This window comes from Triturus cristatus, chromosome 8 (genome assembly GCF_964204655.1).
Source record: "Triturus cristatus chromosome 8, aTriCri1.1, whole genome shotgun sequence".
NCBI lineage: Eukaryota > Metazoa > Chordata > Amphibia > Caudata > Salamandridae > Triturus > Triturus cristatus.
In genome coordinates, this window is record NC_140591.1 from 113,274,043 (window position 1) to 113,292,300 (window position 18,258).

An 18,258-nucleotide genomic window follows, 5' to 3' on the forward strand; every position below is an offset into this window, starting at 1 on the left:
GCATCGTGCCAGAATGAATCCTGCCCTGCATATTTACCCACGAAGATGCCACCGCCGTTTTGTGCAATACCTCTACTCAACTGGAGTACTTTCTACTGGCTAATCAGTAAGTGCTACCTCGTTGGGTAAATGTATAGTGCTTTTCCTACACTACAACTGCGTAAAGGGCCAGAAGAGTTGTCTACAGTGACCATGTGTGTCTTTACCGGCGCCGACGGGCCCCGGGGTTTCTCGAGTCAGCTGTCCATCATAGTGGGGGAAAGGGCGGGAAGACGATGCCCACCGCTGGTGTGTGGGGCGGGGCCAAACGGGCGTGGCTTCCACGCAGTTCACATGCCTCTTGTTTATAAAGGGCCAGAGACCGATCGGAGCAGCAGATGAGGAGACAGAACCTCCTGGTGTCAGGAACCACACGGGGATTGCGCTCGAGCAAGTCATGGATGCACAGCTCTATCCAGGATCACAGCTAATTGTTGACGGTAGATATGGGGAGAACAGCACACCTGCCCAGCCTCGACCTAGCTCCCGAATGTATTGTGCTGATGAATGCGTTACTGAATTTGAGCTTCAACTCGAGCACCTGCTTTATTTATATCTGTAAGTGCTTCCTGTTGAGGTTTAATTTTTGTGACAGGAGCATCGTGCCAGAATGAATCCTGCCCTGCATATTTACCCACGAAGATGCCACCGCTGTTTTGTGCAATACCTCTACTCAACTGGAGTACTTTCTACTGGCTAATCAGTAAGTGCTACCTCGTTGGGTAAATGTATAGTGCTTTTCCTACACTACAACTGCGTAAAGGGCCAGAAGAGTTGTCTACAGTGACCATGTGTGTCTTTACCGGCGCCGACGGGCCCCGGGGTTCCTCGAGTCAGCTGTCCATCATAGTGGGGGAAAGGGCGGGAAGACGATGCCCACCGCTGGTGTGTGGGGCGGGGCCAAACGGGCGGGGCTTCCATGCAGTTCACATGCCTCTTGTTTATAAAGGGTCAGAGCAGTGTCTCTGAGGCAGACAAGGAGAAGGAGCCGCCTTGGCACAGGAACTACTCGAGGATTGCGCTCGAGAAAATGAAGGATGCAAAGACCACCATCAAGTATTACAGCTAACATTTCAGGGTGGAAATGAGGAGAAGGCGCATCTGCTAAGCCACCACCACGCTCACGAATTTTTTAGCTCATAATGCGTTACTGAATTTGAGCTTCCACTCGGGCACCTGCTTTATTTATACCTGTAAGTGCTTCCTGTTGAGGTTTAATTTTTGTGACAGGAGCATCGTGCCAGAATGAATCCTGCCCTGCATATTCACCCAAGAAGATGCCACCGTTTTGTGCAATACCTCTACTCAACTGGAGTACTTTCTACTGGCTAATCAGTAAGTGCTACCTCGTTGGGTAAATGTATAGTTCTTTTCCAACACTAAAGCTGTGTATAGGGCCAGAAGAGTCGTCTACAGTGACCATGTATGTCTGTAACGTTGCCACGGCGCCGACGGCCCCGGGGTCCCTCGAGTCAGCTGTCCATCATAGTGGGGGAAAGGGCGGGAAGACGTTGCCCACCGCTGGTGTGTGGGGCGGGGCCAAACGGGCGGGGCTTCCATGCAGTTCACATGCCTCTTGTTTATAAAGGGTCAGAGCAGTGTCTCTGAGGCAGACAAGGAGAAGGAACCGCCTTGGCACAGGAACTACTCGAGGATTGCGCTCGAGAAAATGAAGGATGCAAAGACCACCATCAAGGATTGCAGCTATCATTTCAGGGTGGAAATCGGGAGAAGGCACATCTGCTTAACCACGCTCACGAATTCTACACGAGGATTGCGCTCGAAAAAATGAAGGATGCAAAGACCACCATCAAGTATTACAGCTAACATTTCAGTGTGGAAATGGGGAGAAGGCCCCTCTGCTTAACCACGCTCACGAATTCTACACGAGGATTGCGCTCGAAAAAATGAAGGATGCAAAGACCACCATCAAGTATTACAGCTAACATTTCAGGGTGGAAATGGGGAGAAGGCCCCTCTGCTTAACCACGCTCACGAATTCTAGACGAGGATTGCGCTCGAAAAAATGAAGGATGCAAAGACCACCATCAAGTATTACAGCTAACATTTCAGGGTGGAAATGAGGAGAAGGCACATCTGCTAAGCTACCACCAGGCTCACGAATTTTTTGGCTCATAATGCGTTACTGAATTTGAGCTTCCACTCGGGCACCTGCTTTATTTATACCTGTAAGTGCTTCCTGTTGAGGTTTAATTTTTGTGACAGGAGCATCGTGCCAGAATGAATCCTGCCCTGCATATTCACCCAAGAAGATGCCACCGTTTTGTGCAATACCTCTTCTCAACTGGAGTACTTTCTACTGGCTAATCAGTAAGTGCTACCTCGTTGGGTAAATGTATAGTTGTTTTCCAACACTAAAGCTGTGTATAGGGCCAGAAGAGTCATCTACAGTGACCATCTATGTCTGTAACGTTGCCACGGCGCCGACGGCCCCGGGGTCCCTCGAGTCAGCTGTCCATCATAGTGGGGGAAAGGGCGGGAAGACGTTGCCCACCGCTGGTGTGTGGGGCGGGGCCAAACGGGCGGGGCTTCCATGCAGTTCACATGCCTCTTGTTTATAAAGGGTCAGAGCAGTGTCTCTGAGGCAGACAAGGAGAAGGAACCGCCTTGGCACAGGAACTACTCGAGGATTGCGCTCGAGAAAATGAAGGATGCAAAGACCACCATCAAGGATTGCAGCTGTCATTTCAGGGTGGAAATCGGGAGAAGGCACATCTGCTTAACCACGCTCACGTTTCAGGGTGGAAATGGGGAGAAGGCCCCTCTGCTTAACCACGCTCACGAATTCTACACGAGGATTGCGCTCGAAAAAATGAAGGATGCAAAGACCACCATCAAGTATTACAGCTAACATTTCAGGGTGGAAATGAGAAGAAGGCGCATCTGCTAAGCCACCACCACGCTCACAAATTTTTTGGCTCATAATGCGTTACTGAATTTGAGCTTCCACTCTGGCACCTGCTTTATTTATACCTGTAAGTGCTTCCTGTTGAGTTTTAATTTTTGTGACAGGAGCATCGTGCCAGAATGAATCCTGCCCTGCATATTCACCCAAGAAGATGCCACCGTTTTGTGCAATACCTCTACTCAACTGGAGTACTTTCTACTGGCTAATCAGTAAGTGCTACCTCGTTGGGTAAATGTATAGTTCTTTTCCAACACTAAAGCAGTGTATAGGGCCAGAAGAGTCGTCTACAGTGACCATGTATGTCTGTAACGTTGCCACGGCGCCGACGGCCCCGGGGTCCCTCGAGTCAGCTGTCCATCATAGTGGGGGAAAGGGCGGGAAGACGTTGCCCACCGCTGGTGTGTGGGGCGGGGCCAAACGGGCGGGGCTTCCATGCAGTTCACATGCCTCTTGTTTATAAAGGGTCAGAGCAGTGTCTCTGAGGCAGACAAGGAGAAGGAACCGCCTTGGCACAGGAACTACTCGAGGATTGCGCTCGAGAAAATGAAGGATGCAAAGACCACCATCAAGGATTGCAGCTATCATTTCAGGGTGGAAATCGGGAGAAGGCACATCTGCTTAACCACGCTCACGAATTCTACACGAGGATTGCGCTCGAAAATATGAAGGATGCAAAGACCACCATCAAGTATTACAGCTAACATTTCAGGGTGGAAATGGGGAGAAGGCCCCTCTGCTTAACCACGCTCACGAATTCTACACGAGGATTGCGCTCGAAAAAATGAAGGATGTAAAGACCACCATCAAGTATTACAGCTAACATTTCAGGGTGGAAATGAGGAGAAGGCACATCTGCTAAGCCACCACCAGGCTCACGAATTTTTTGGCTCATAATGCGTTACTGAATTTGAGCTTCCACTCGGGCACCTGCTTTATTTATACCTGTAAGTGCTTCCTGTTGAGGTTTAATTTTTGTGACAGGAGCGTCGTGCCAGAATGAATCCTGCCCTGCATATTCACCCAAGAAGATGCCACCGTTTTGTGCAATACCTCTACTCAACTGGGGTACTTTCTACTGGCTAATCAGTAAGTGCTACCTCGTTGGGTAAATGTATAGTTGTTTTCCAACACTAAAGCTGTGTATAGTGCCAGAAGAGTCGTCTACAGTGACCATGTATGTCTGTAACGTTGCCACGGCGCCGACGGCCCCAGGGTCCCTCAAGTCAGCTGTCCATCATAGTGGGGGAAAGGGCGGGAAGACGTTGCCCACCGCTGGTGTGTGGGGCGGGGCCAAACGGGCGGGGCTTCCATGCAGTTCACATGCCTCTTGTTTAAAAAGGGTCAGAGCAGTGTCTCTGAGGCAGACAAGGAGAAGGAACCGCCTTGGCACAGGAACTACTCGAGGATTGCGCTCGAGAAAATGAAGGATGCAAAGACCACCATCAAGGATTGCAGCTATCATTTCAGGGTGGAAATCGGGAGAAGGCACATCTGCTTAACCACGCTCACGAATTCTACACGAGGATTGCGCTCGAAAAAATGAAGGATGCAAAGACCACCATCAAGTATTACAGCTAACATTTCAGGGTGGAAATGGGGAGAAGGCCCCTCTGCTTAACCACGCTCACGAATTCTACACGAGGATTGCGCTCGAAAAAATGAAGGATGCAAAGACCACCATCAAGTATTACAGCTAACATTTCAGGGTGGAAATGAGGAGAAGGCGCATCTGCTAAGCCACCACCACGCTCACGAATTTTTTAGCTCATAATGCGTTACTGAATTTGAGCTTCCACTCGGGCACCTGCTTTATTTATACCTGTAAGTGCTTCCTGTTGAGGTTTAATTTTTGTGACAGGAGCATCGTGCCAGAATGAATCCTGCCCTGCATATTCACCCAAGAAGATGCCACCGTTTTGTGCAATACCTCTACTCAACTGGAGTACTTTCTACTGGCTAATCAGTAAGTGCTACCTCGTTGGGTAAATGTATAGTGCTTTTCCTACACTACAACTGCGTAAAGGGCCAGAAGAGTTGTCTACAGTGACCATGTGTGTCTTTACCGGCGCCGACGGCCCCGGGGTTCCTCGAGTCAGCTGTCCATCATAGTGGGGGAAAGGGCGGGAAGACGATGCCCACCGCTGGTGTGTGGGGCGGGGCCAAACGGGCGTGGCTTCCACGCAGTTCACATGCCTCTTGTTTATAAAGGGCCAGAGACCGATCAGAGCAGCAGATGAGGAGACAGAACCTCCTGGAGTCAGGAACCACACGGGGATTGCGCTCGAGCAAGTCATGGATGCACAGCTCTATCCAGGATCACAGCTAATTGTTGACGGTAGATATGGGGAGAACAGCACACCTGCCCAGCCTCGACCTAGCTCCCGAATGTATTGTGCTGATGAATGCGTTACTGAATTTGAGCTTCAACTCGGGCACCTGCTTTATTTATATCTGTAAGTGCTTCCTGTTGAGGTTTAATTTTTGTGACAGGAGCATCGTGCCAGAATGAATCCTGCCCTGCATATTTACCCACGAAGATGCCACCGCCGTTTTGTGCAATACCTCTACTCAACTGGAGTACTTTCTACTGGCTAATCAGTAAGTGCTACCTCGTTGGGTAAATGTATAGTGCTTTTCCTACACTACAACTGCGTAAAGGGCCAGAAGAGTTGTCTACAGTGACCATGTGTGTCTTTACCGGCGCCGACGGGCCCCGGGGTTTCTCGAGTCAGCTGTCCATCATAGTGGGGGAAAGGGCGGGAAGACGATGCCCACCGCTGGTGTGTGGGGCGGGGCCAAACGGGCGTGGCTTCCACGCAGTTCACATGCCTCTTGTTTATAAAGGGCCAGAGACCGATCGGAGCAGCAGATGAGGAGACAGAACCTCCTGGTGTCAGGAACCACACGGGGATTGCGCTCGAGCAAGTCATGGATGCACAGCTCTATCCAGGATCACAGCTAATTGTTGACGGTAGATATGGGGAGAACAGCACACCTGCCCAGCCTCGACCTAGCTCCCGAATGTATTGTGCTGATGAATGCGTTACTGAATTTGAGCTTCAACTCGAGCACCTGCTTTATTTATATCTGTAAGTGCTTCCTGTTGAGGTTTAATTTTTGTGACAGGAGCATCGTGCCAGAATGAATCCTGCCCTGCATATTTACCCACGAAGATGCCACCGCTGTTTTGTGCAATACCTCTACTCAACTGGAGTACTTTCTACTGGCTAATCAGTAAGTGCTACCTCGTTGGGTAAATGTATAGTTGTTTTCCAACACTAAAGCTGTGTATAGGGCCAGAAGAGTCGTCTACAGTGACCATGTATGTCTGTAACGTTGCCACGGCGCCGACGGCCCCGGGGTCCCTGGAGTCAGCTATCCATCACAGTGGGGGGAAGGGCGGGAAGACGTTGCCCACCGCTGGTGTGTGGGGCGGGGCCAAACGGGCGGGGCTTCCATGCAGTTCACATGCCTCTTGTTTTTAAAGGGTCAGAGCAGTGTCTCTGAGGCAGACAAGGAGAAGGAGCCGCCTTGGCACAGGAACTACTCGAGGATTGCGCTCGAGAAAATGAAGGATGCAAAGACCACCATCAAGGATTGCAGCTATCATTTCAGGGTGGAAATCGGGAGAAGGCACATCTGCTAAGCCACCACCACGCTCACGAATTTTTTGGCTCATAATGCGTTACTGAATTTGAGCTTCCACTCGGGCACCTGCTTTATTTATACCTGTAAGTGCTTCCTGTTGAGGTTTAATTTTTGTGACAGGAGCATCGTGCCAGAATGAATCCTGCCCTGCATATTCACCCAAGAAGATGCCACCGTTTTGTGCAATACCTCTTCTCAACTGCAGTACTTTCTACTGGCTAATCAGTAAGTGCTACCTCGTTGGGTAAATGTATAGTTGTTTTCCAACACTAAAGCTGTGTATAGGGCCAGAAGAGTCGTCTACAGTGACCATGTATGTCTGTAACGTTGCCACGGCGCCGACGGCCCCAGGGTCCCTCAAGTCAGCTGTCCATCATAGTGGGGGAAAGGGCGGGAAGACGTTGCCCACCGCTGGTGTGTGGGGCGGGGCCAAACGGGCGGGGCTTCCATGCAGTTCACATGCCTCTTGTTTATAAAGGGTCAGAGCAGTGTCTCTGAGGCAGACAAGGAGAAGGAGCCGCCTTGGCACAGGAACTACTCGAGGATTGCGCTCGAGAAAATGAAGGATGCAAAGACCACCATCAAGGATTGCAGCTATCATTTCAGGGTGGAAATCAGGAGAAGGCACATCTGCTTAACCACGCTCACGAATTCTACACGAGGATTGCGCTCGAAAAAATGAAGGATGCAAAGACCACCATCAAGTATTACAGCTAACATTTCAGGGTGGAAATGGGGAGAAGGCCCCTCTGCTTAACCACGCTCACGAATTCTAGACGAGGGTTGCGCTCGAAAAAATGAAGGATGCAAAGACCACCATCAAGTATTACAGCTAACATTTCAGGGTGGAAATGAGGAGAAGGCACATCTGCTAAGCTACCACCAGGCTCACGAATTTTTTGGCTCATAATGCGTTACTGAATTTGAGCTTCCACTCGGGCACCTGCTTTATTTATACCTGTAAGTGCTTCCTGTTGAGGTTTAATTTTTGTGACAGGAGCATCGTGCCAGAATGAATCCTGCCCTGTATATTCACCCAAGAAGATGCCACCGTTTTGTGCAATACCTCTTCTCAACTGGAGTACTTTCTACTGGCTAATCAGTAAGTGCTACCTCGTTGGGTAAATGTATAGTTGTTTTCCAACACTAAAGCTGTGTATAGGGCCAGAAGAGTCATCTACAGTGACCATCTATGTCTGTAACGTTGCCACGGCGCCGACGGCCCCGGGGTCCCTCGAGTCAGCTGTCCATCATAGTGGGGGAAAGGGCGGGAAGACGTTGCCCACCGCTGGTGTGTGGGGCGGGGCCAAACGGGCGGGGCTTCCATGCAGTTCACATGCCTCTTGTTTATAAAGGGTCAGAGCAGTGTCTCTGAGGCAGACAAGGAGAAGGAACCGCCTTGGCACAGGAACTACTCTAGGATTGCGCTCGAGAAAATGAAGGATGCAAAGACCACCATCAAGGATTGCAGCTGTCATTTCAGGGTGGAAATCGGGAGAAGGCACATCTGCTTAACCACGCTCACGTTTCAGGGTGGAAATGGGGAGAAGGCCCCTCTGCTTAACCACGCTCACGAATTCTACACGAGGATTGCGCTCGAAAAAATGAAGGATGCAAAGACCACCATCAAGTATTACAGTCAACATTTCACGGTGGAAGTGAGAAGAAGGCGCATCTGCTAAGCCACCACCACGCTCACAAATTTTTTGGCTCATAATGCGTTACTGAATTTGAGCTTCCACTCGGGCACCTGCTTTATTTATACCTGTAAGTGCTTCCTGTTGAGGTTTAATTTTTGTGACAGGAGCATCGTGCCAGAATGAATCCTGCCCTGCATATTCACCCAAGAAGATGCCACCGTTTTGTGCAATACCTCTACTCAACTGGGGTACTTTCTACTGGCTAATCAGTAAGTGCTACCTCGTTGGGTAAATGTATAGTTGTTTTCCAACACTAAAGCTGTGTATAGGGCCAGAAGAGTCGTCTACAGTGACCATGTATGTCTGTAACGTTGCCACGGCGCCGACGGCCCCGGGGTCCCTGGAGTCAGCTATCCATCACAGTGGGGGGAAGGGCGGGAAGACGTTGCCCACCGCTGGCGTGTGGGGCGGGGCCAAACGGTCGGGGCTTCCATGCAGTTCACATGCCTCTTGTTTTTAAAGGGTCAGAGCAGTGTCTCTGAGGCAGACAAGGAGAAGGAGCCGCCTTGGCACAGGAACTACTCGAGGATTGCGCTCGAGAAAATGAAGGATGCAAAGACCACCATCAAGGATTGCAGCTATCATTTCAGGGTGGAAATCGGGAGAAGGCACATCTGCTAAGCCACCACCACGCTCACGAATTTTTTGGCTCATAATGCGTTACTGAATTTGAGCTTCCACTCGGGCACCTGCTTTATTTATACCTGTAAGTGCTTCCTGTTGAGGTTTAATTTTTGTGACAGGAGCATCGTGCCAGAATGAATCCTGCCCTGCATATTCACCCAAGAAGATGCCACCGTTTTGTGCAATACCTCTTCTCAACTGCAGTACTTTCTACTGGCTAATCAGTAAGTGCTACCTCGTTGGGTAAATGTATAGTTGTTTTCCAACACTAAAGCTGTGTATAGGGCCAGAAGAGTCGTCTACAGTGACCATGTATGTCTGTAACGTTGCCACGGCGCCGACGGCCCCAGGGTCCCTCAAGTCAGCTGTCCATCATAGTGGGGGAAAGGGCGGGAAGACGTTGCCCACCGCTGGTGTGTGGGGCGGGGCCAAACGGGCGGGGCTTCCATGCAGTTCACATGCCTCTTGTTTATAAAGGGTCAGAGCAGTGTCTCTGAGGCAGACAAGGAGAAGGAGCCGCCTTGGCACAGGAACTACTCGAGGATTGCGCTCGAGAAAATGAAGGATGCAAAGACCACCATCAAGGATTGCAGCTATCATTTCAGGGTGGAAATCAGGAGAAGGCACATCTGCTTAACCACGCTCACGAATTCTACACGAGGATTGCGCTCGAAAAAATGAAGGATGCAAAGACCACCATCAAGTATTACAGCTAACATTTCAGGGTGGAAATGGGGAGAAGGCCCCTCTGCTTAACCACGCTCACGAATTCTAGACGAGGATTGCGCTCGAAAAAATGAAGGATGCAAAGACCACCATCAAGTATTACAGCTAACATTTCAGGGTGGAAATGAGGAGAAGGCACATCTGCTAAGCTACCACCAGGCTCACGAATTTTTTGGCTCATAATGCGTTACTGAATTTGAGCTTCCACTCGGGCACCTGCTTTATTTATACCTGTAAGTGCTTCCTGTTGAGGTTTAATTTTTGTGACAGGAGCATCGTGCCAGAATGAATCCTGCCCTGCATATTCACCCAAGAAGATGCCACCGTTTTGTGCAATACCTCTTCTCAACTGGAGTACTTTCTACTGGCTAATCAGTAAGTGCTACCTCGTTGGGTAAATGTATAGTTGTTTTCCAACACTAAAGCTGTGTATAGGGCCAGAAGAGTCGTCTACAGTGACCATGTATGTCTGTAACGTTGCCACGGCGCCGACGGCCCCGGGGTCCCTCGAGTCAGCTGTCCATCATAGTGGGGGAAAGGGCGGGAAGACGTTGCCCACCGCTGGTGTGTGGGGCGGGGCCAAACGGGCGGGGCTTCCATGCAGTTCACATGCCTCTTGTTTATAAAGGGTCAGAGCAGTGTCTCTGAGGCAGACAAGGAGAAGGAACCGCCTTGGCACAGGAACTACTCGAGGATTGCGCTCGAGAAAATGAAGGATGCAAAGACCACCATCAAGGATTGCAGCTATCATTTCAGGGTGGAAATCGGGAGAAGGCACATCTGCTTAACCACGCTCACGAATTCTACACGAGGATTGCGCTCGAAAAAATGAAGGATGCAAAGACCACCATCAAGTATTACAGCTAACATTTCAGGGTGGAAATGGGGAGAAGGCCCCTCTGCTTAACCACGCTCACGAATTCTACACGAGGATTGCGCTCGAAAAAATGAAGGATGTAAAGACCACCATCAAGTATTACAGCTAACATTTCAGGGTGGAAATGAGGAGAAGGCACATCTGCTAAGCCACCACCAGGCTCACGAATTTTTTGGCTCATAATGCGTTACTGAATTTGAGCTTCCACTCGGGCACCTGCTTTATTTATACCTGTAAGTGCTTCCTGTTGAGGTTTAATTTTTGTGACAGGAGCGTCGTGCCAGAATGAATCCTGCCCTGCATATTCACCCAAGAAGATGCCACCGCCGTTTTGTGCAATACCTCTACTCAACTGGAGTACTTTCTACTGGCTAATCAGTAAGTGCTACCTCGTTGGGTAAATGTATAGTGCTTTTCCTACACTACAACTGCGTAAAGGGCCAGAAGAGTTGTCTACAGTGACCATGTGTGTCTTTACCGGCGCCGACGGGCCCCGGGGTTTCTCGAGTCAGCTGTCCATCATAGTGGGGGAAAGGGCGGGAAGACGATGCCCACCGCTGGTGTGTGGGGCGGGGCCAAACGGGTGTGGCTTCCACGCAGTTCACATGCCTCTTGTTTATAAAGGGCCAGAGACCGATCGGAGCAGCAGATGAGGAGACAGAACCTCCTGGTGTCAGGAACCACACGGGGATTGCGCTCGAGCAAGTCATGGATGCACAGCTCTATCCAGGATCACAGCCAATTGTTGACGGTAGATATGGGGAGAACAGCACACCTGCCCAGCCTCGACCTAGCTCCCGAATGTATTGTGCTGATGAATGCGTTACTGAATTTGAGCTTCAACTCGGGCACCTGCTTTATTTATATCTGTAAGTGCTTCCTGTTGAGGTTTAATTTTTGTGACAGGAGCATCGTGCCAGAATGAATCCTGCCCTGCATATTTACCCACGAAGATGCCACCGCTGTTTTGTGCAATACCTCTACTCAACTGGAGTACTTTCTACTGGCTAATCAGTAAGTGCTACCTCGTTGGGTAAATGTATAGTGCTTTTCTTACACTACAACTGCGTAAAGGGCCAGAAGAGTTGTCTACAGTGACCATGTGTGTCTTTACCGGCGCCGACGGGCCCCGGGGTTCCTTGAGTCAGCTGTCCATCATAGTGGGGGAAAGGGCGGGAAGACGATGCCCACCGCTGGTGTGTGGGGCGGGGCCAAACGGGCGGGGCTTCCATGCAGTTCACATGCCTCTTGTTTATAAAGGGTCAGAGCAGTGTCTCTGAGGCAGACAAGGAGAAGGAACCGCCTTGGCACAGGAACTACTCGAGGATTGCGCTCGAGAAAATGAAGGATGCAAAGACCACCATCAAGGATTGCAGCTATCATTTCAGGGTGGAAATCGGGAGAAGGCACATCTGCTTAACCACGCTCACGTTTCAGGGTGGAAATGGGGAGAAGGCCCCTCTGCTTAACCACGCTCACGAATTCTACACGAGGATTGCGCTCGAAAAAATGAAGGATGCAAAGACCACCATCAAGTATTACAGCTAACATTTCAGGGTGGAAATGAGGAGAAGGCGCATCTGCTAAGCCACCACCACGCTCACGAATTTTTTGGCTCATAATGCGTTACTGAATTTGAGCTTCCACTCGGGCACCTGCTTTATTTATACCTGTAAGTGCTTCCTGTTGAGGTTTAATTTTTGTGACAGGAGCATCGTGCCAGAATGAATCCTGCCCTGCATATTCACCCAAGAAGATGCCACCGTTTTGTGCAATACCTCTACTCAACTGGAGTACTTTCTACTGGCTAATCAGTAAGTGCTACCTCGTTGGGTAAATGTATAGTTGTTTTCCAACACTAAAGCTGTGTATAGGGCCAGAAGAGTCGTCTACAGTGACCATGTATGTCTGTAACGTTGCCACGGCGCTGACGGCCCCAGGGTCCCTCAAGTCAGCTGTCCATCATAGTGGGGGAAAGAGCGGGAAGACGTTGCCCACCGCTGGTGTGTGGGGCGGGGCCAAACGGGCGGGGCTTCCATGCAGTTCACATGCCTCTTGTTTATAAAGGGTCAGAGCAGTGTCTCTGAGGCAGACAAGGAGAAGGAGCCGCCTTGGCACAGGAACTACTCGAGGATTGCGCTCAAGAAAATGAAGGATGCAAAGACCACCATCAAGTATTACAGCTGACATTTCAGGGTGGAAATCGGGAGAAGACACATCTGCTTAACCACGCTCACGAATTCTACACGAGGATTGCGCTCGAAAAAATGAAGGATGCAAAGACCACCATCAAGTATTACAGCTAACATTTCAGGGTGGAAATGAGGAGAAGGCGCATCTGCTTAACCACGCTCACGAATTCTACACGAGGATTGCGCTCGAAAAAATGAAGGATGCAAAGACCACCATCAAGTATTACAGCTAACATTTCAGGGTGGAAATGGGGAGAAGGCCCCTCTGCTTAACCACGCTCACGAATTCTACACGAGGATTGCGCTCGAAAAAATGAAGGATGCAAAGACCACCATCAAGTATTACAGCTAACATTTCAGGGTGGAAATGAGGAGAAGGCACATCTGCTAAGCCACCACCAGGCTCACGAATTTTTTGGCTCATAATGCGTTACTGAATTTGAGCTTCCACTCGGGCACCTGCTTTATTTATACCTGTAAGTGCTTCCTGTAGAGGTTTAATTTTTGTGACAGGAGCATCGTGCCAGAATGAATCCTGCCCTGCATATTCACCCAAGAAGATGCCACCGTTTTGTGCAATACCTCTTCTCAACTGGAGTACTTTCTACTGGCTAATCAGTAAGTGCTACCTCGTTGGGTAAATGTATAGTTGTTTTCCAACACTAAAGCTGTGTATAGGGCCAGAAGAGTCGTCTACAGTGACCATGTATGTCTGTAACGTTGCCACGGCGCCGACGGCCCCGGGGTCCCTGGAGTCAGCTATCCATCACAGTGGGGGGAAGGGCGGGAAGACGTTGCCCACCGCTGGTGTGTGGGGCGGGGCCAAACGGGCGGGGCTTCCATGCAGTTCACATGCCTCTTGTTTTTAAAGGGTCAGAGCAGTGTCTCTGAGGCAGACAAGGAGAAGGAGCCGCCTTGGCACAGGAACTACTCGAGGATTGCGCTCGAGAAAATGAAGGATGCAAAGACCACCATCAAGGATTGCAGCTATCATTTCAGGGTGGAAATCGGGAGAAGGCACATCTGCTAAGCCACCACCACGCTCACGAATTTTTTGGCTCATAATGCGTTACTGAATTTGAGCTTCCACTCGGGCACCTGCTTTATTTATACCTGTAAGTGCTTCCTGTTGAGGTTTAATTTTTGTGACAGGAGCATCGTGCCAGAATGAATCCTGCCCTGCATATTCACCCAAGAAGATGCCACCGTTTTGTGCAATACCTCTTCTCAACTGCAGTACTTTCTACTGGCTAATCAGTAAGTGCTACCTCGTTGGGTAAATGTATAGTTGTTTTCCAACACTAAAGCTGTGTATAGGGCCAGAAGAGTCGTCTACAGTGACCATGTATGTCTGTAACGTTGCCACGGCGCCGACGGCCCCAGGGTCCCTCAAGTCAGCTGTCCATCATAGTGGGGGAAAGGGCGGGAAGACGTTGCCCACCGCTGGTGTGTGGGGCGGGGCCAAACGGGCGGGGCTTCCATGCAGTTCACATGCCTCTTGTTTATAAAGGGTCAGAGCAGTGTCTCTGAGGCAGACAAGGAGAAGGAGCCGCCTTGGCACAGGAACTACTCGAGGATTGCGCTCGAGAAAATGAAGGATGCAAAGACCACCATCAAGGATTGCAGCTATCATTTCAGGGTGGAAATCAGGAGAAGGCACATCTGCTTAACCACGCTCACGAATTCTACACGAGGATTGCGCTCGAAAAAATGAAGGATGCAAAGACCACCATCAAGTATTACAGCTAACATTTCAGGGTGGAAATGGGGAGAAGGCCCCTCTGCTTAACCACGCTCACGAATTCTAGACGAGGGTTGCGCTCGAAAAAATGAAGGATGCAAAGACCACCATCAAGTATTACAGCTAACATTTCAGGGTGGAAATGAGGAGAAGGCACATCTGCTAAGCTACCACCAGGCTCACGAATTTTTTGGCTCATAATGCGTTACTGAATTTGAGCTTCCACTCGGGCACCTGCTTTATTTATACCTGTAAGTGCTTCCTGTTGAGGTTTAATTTTTGTGACAGGAGCATCGTGCCAGAATGAATCCTGCCCTGTATATTCACCCAAGAAGATGCCACCGTTTTGTGCAATACCTCTTCTCAACTGGAGTACTTTCTACTGGCTAATCAGTAAGTGCTACCTCGTTGGGTAAATGTATAGTTGTTTTCCAACACTAAAGCTGTGTATAGGGCCAGAAGAGTCATCTACAGTGACCATCTATGTCTGTAACGTTGCCACGGCGCCGACGGCCCCGGGGTCCCTCGAGTCAGCTGTCCATCATAGTGGGGGAAAGGGCGGGAAGACGTTGCCCACCGCTGGTGTGTGGGGCGGGGCCAAACGGGCGGGGCTTCCATGCAGTTCACATGCCTCTTGTTTATAAAGGGTCAGAGCAGTGTCTCTGAGGCAGACAAGGAGAAGGAACCGCCTTGGCACAGGAACTACTCTAGGATTGCGCTCGAGAAAATGAAGGATGCAAAGACCACCATCAAGGATTGCAGCTGTCATTTCAGGGTGGAAATCGGGAGAAGGCACATCTGCTTAACCACGCTCACGTTTCAGGGTGGAAATGGGGAGAAGGCCCCTCTGCTTAACCACGCTCACGAATTCTACACGAGGATTGCGCTCGAAAAAATGAAGGATGCAAAGACCACCATCAAGTATTACAGCTAACATTTCACGGTGGAAGTGAGAAGAAGGCGCATCTGCTAAGCCACCACCACGCTCACAAATTTTTTGGCTCATAATGCGTTACTGAATTTGAGCTTCCACTCGGGCACCTGCTTTATTTATACCTGTAAGTGCTTCCTGTTGAGGTTTAATTTTTGTGACAGGAGCATCGTGCCAGAATGAATCCTGCCCTGCATATTCACCCAAGAAGATGCCACCGTTTTGTGCAATACCTCTACTCAACTGGGGTACTTTCTACTGGCTAATCAGTAAGTGCTACCTCGTTGGGTAAATGTATAGTTGTTTTCCAACACTAAAGCTGTGTATAGGGCCAGAAGAGTCGTCTACAGTGACCATGTATGTCTGTAACGTTGCCACGGCGCCGACGGCCCCGGGGTCCCTGGAGTCAGCTATCCATCACAGTGGGGGGAAGGGCGGGAAGACGTTGCCCACCGCTGGTGTGTGGGGCGGGGCCAAACGGGCGGGGCTTCCATGCAGTTCACATGCCTCTTGTTTTTAAAGGGTCAGAGCAGTGTCTCTGAGGCAGACAAGGAGAAGGAGCCGCCTTGGCACAGGAACTACTCGAGGATTGCGCTCGAGAAAATGAAGGATGCAAAGACCACCATCAAGGATTGCAGCTATCATTTCAGGGTGGAAATCGGGAGAAGGCACATCTGCTAAGCCACCACCACGCTCACGAATTTTTTGGCTCATAATGCGTTACTGAATTTGAGCTTCCACTCGGGCACCTGCTTTATTTATACCTGTAAGTGCTTCCTGTTGAGGTTTAATTTTTGTGACAGGAGCATCGTGCCAGAATGAATCCTGCCCTGCATATTCACCCAAGAAGATGCCACCGTTTTGTGCAATACCTCTTCTCAACTGCAGTACTTTCTACTGGCTAATCAGTAAGTGCTACCTCGTTGGGTAAATGTATAGTTGTTTTCCAACACTAAAGCTGTGTATAGGGCCAGAAGAGTCGTCTACAGTGACCATGTATGTCTGTAACGTTGCCACGGCGCCGACGGCCCCAGGGACCCTCAAGTCAGCTGTCCATCATAGTGGGGGAAAGGGCGGGAAGACGTTGCCCACCGCTGGTGTGTGGGGCGGGGCCAAACGGGCGGGGCTTCCATGCAGTTCACATGCCTCTTGTTTATAAAGGGTCAGAGCAGTGTCTCTGAGGCAGACAAGGAGAAGGAGCCGCCTTGGCACAGGAACTACTCGAGGATTGCGCTCGAGAAAATGAAGGATGCAAAGACCACCATCAAGGATTGCAGCTATCATTTCAGGGTGGAAATCAGGAGAAGGCACATCTGCTTAACCACGCTCACGAATTCTACACGAGGATTGCGCTCGAAAAAATGAAGGATGCAAAGACCACCATCAAGTATTACAGCTAACATTTCAGGGTGGAAATGGGGAGAAGGCCCCTCTGCTTAACCACGCTCACGAATTCTAGACGAGGATTGCGCTCGAAAAAATGAAGGATGCAAAGACCACCATCAAGTATTACAGCTAACATTTCAGGGTGGAAATGAGGAGAAGGCACATCTGCTAAGCTACCACCAGGCTCACGAATTTTTTGGCTCATAATGCGTTACTGAATTTGAGCTTCCACTCGGGCACCTGCTTTATTTATACCTGTAAGTGCTTCCTGTTGAGGTTTAATTTTTGTGACAGGAGCATCGTGCCAGAATGAATCCTGCCCTGCATATTCACCCAAGAAGATGCCACCGTTTTGTGCAATACCTCTTCTCAACTGGAGTACTTTCTACTGGCTAATCAGTAAGTGCTACCTCGTTGGGTAAATGTATAGTTGTTTTCCAACACTAAAGCTGTGTATAGGGCCAGAAGAGTCATCTACAGTGACCATCTATGTCTGTAACGTTGCCACGGCGCCGACGGCCCCGGGGTCCCTCGAGTCAGCTGTCCATCATAGTGGGGGAAAGGGCGGGAAGACGTTGCCCACCGCTGGTGTGTGGGGCGGGGCCAAACGGGCGGGGCTTCCATGCAGTTCACATGCCTCTTGTTTATAAAGGGTCAGAGCAGTGTCTCTGAGGCAGACAAGGAGAAGGAACCGCCTTGGCACAGGAACTACTCTAGGATTGCGCTCGAGAAAATGAAGGATGCAAAGACCACCATCAAGGATTGCAGCTGTCATTTCAGGGTGGAAATCGGGAGAAGGCACATCTGCTTAACCACGCTCACGTTTCAGGGTGGAAATGGGGAGAAGGCCCCTCTGCTTAACCACGCTCACGAATTCTACACGAGGATTGCGCTCGAAAAAATGAAGGATGCAAAGACCACCATCAAGTATTACAGCTAACATTTCACGGTGGAAGTGAGAAGAAGGCGCATCTGCTAAGCCACCACCACGCTCACAAATTTTTTGGCTCATAATGCGTTACTGAATTTGAGCTTCCACTCGGGCACCTGCTTTATTTATACCTGTAAGTGCTTCCTGTTGAGGTTTAATTTTTGTGACAGGAGCATCGTGCCAGAATGAATCCTGCCCTGCATATTCACCCAAGAAGATGCCACCGTTTTGTGCAATACCTCTACTCAACTGGGGTACTTTCTACTGGCTAATCAGTAAGTGCTACCTCGTTGGGTAAATGTATAGTTGTTTTCCAACACTAAAGCTGTGTATAGGGCCAGAAGAGTCGTCTACAGTGACCATGTATGTCTGTAACGTTGCCACGGCGCCGACGGCCCCGGGGTCCCTCGAGTCAGCTGTCCATCATAGTGGGGGAAAGGGCGGGAAGACGTTGCCCACCGCTGGTGTGTGGGGCGGGGCCAAACGGGCGGGGCTTCCATGCAGTTCACATGCCTCTTGTTTATAAAGGGTCAG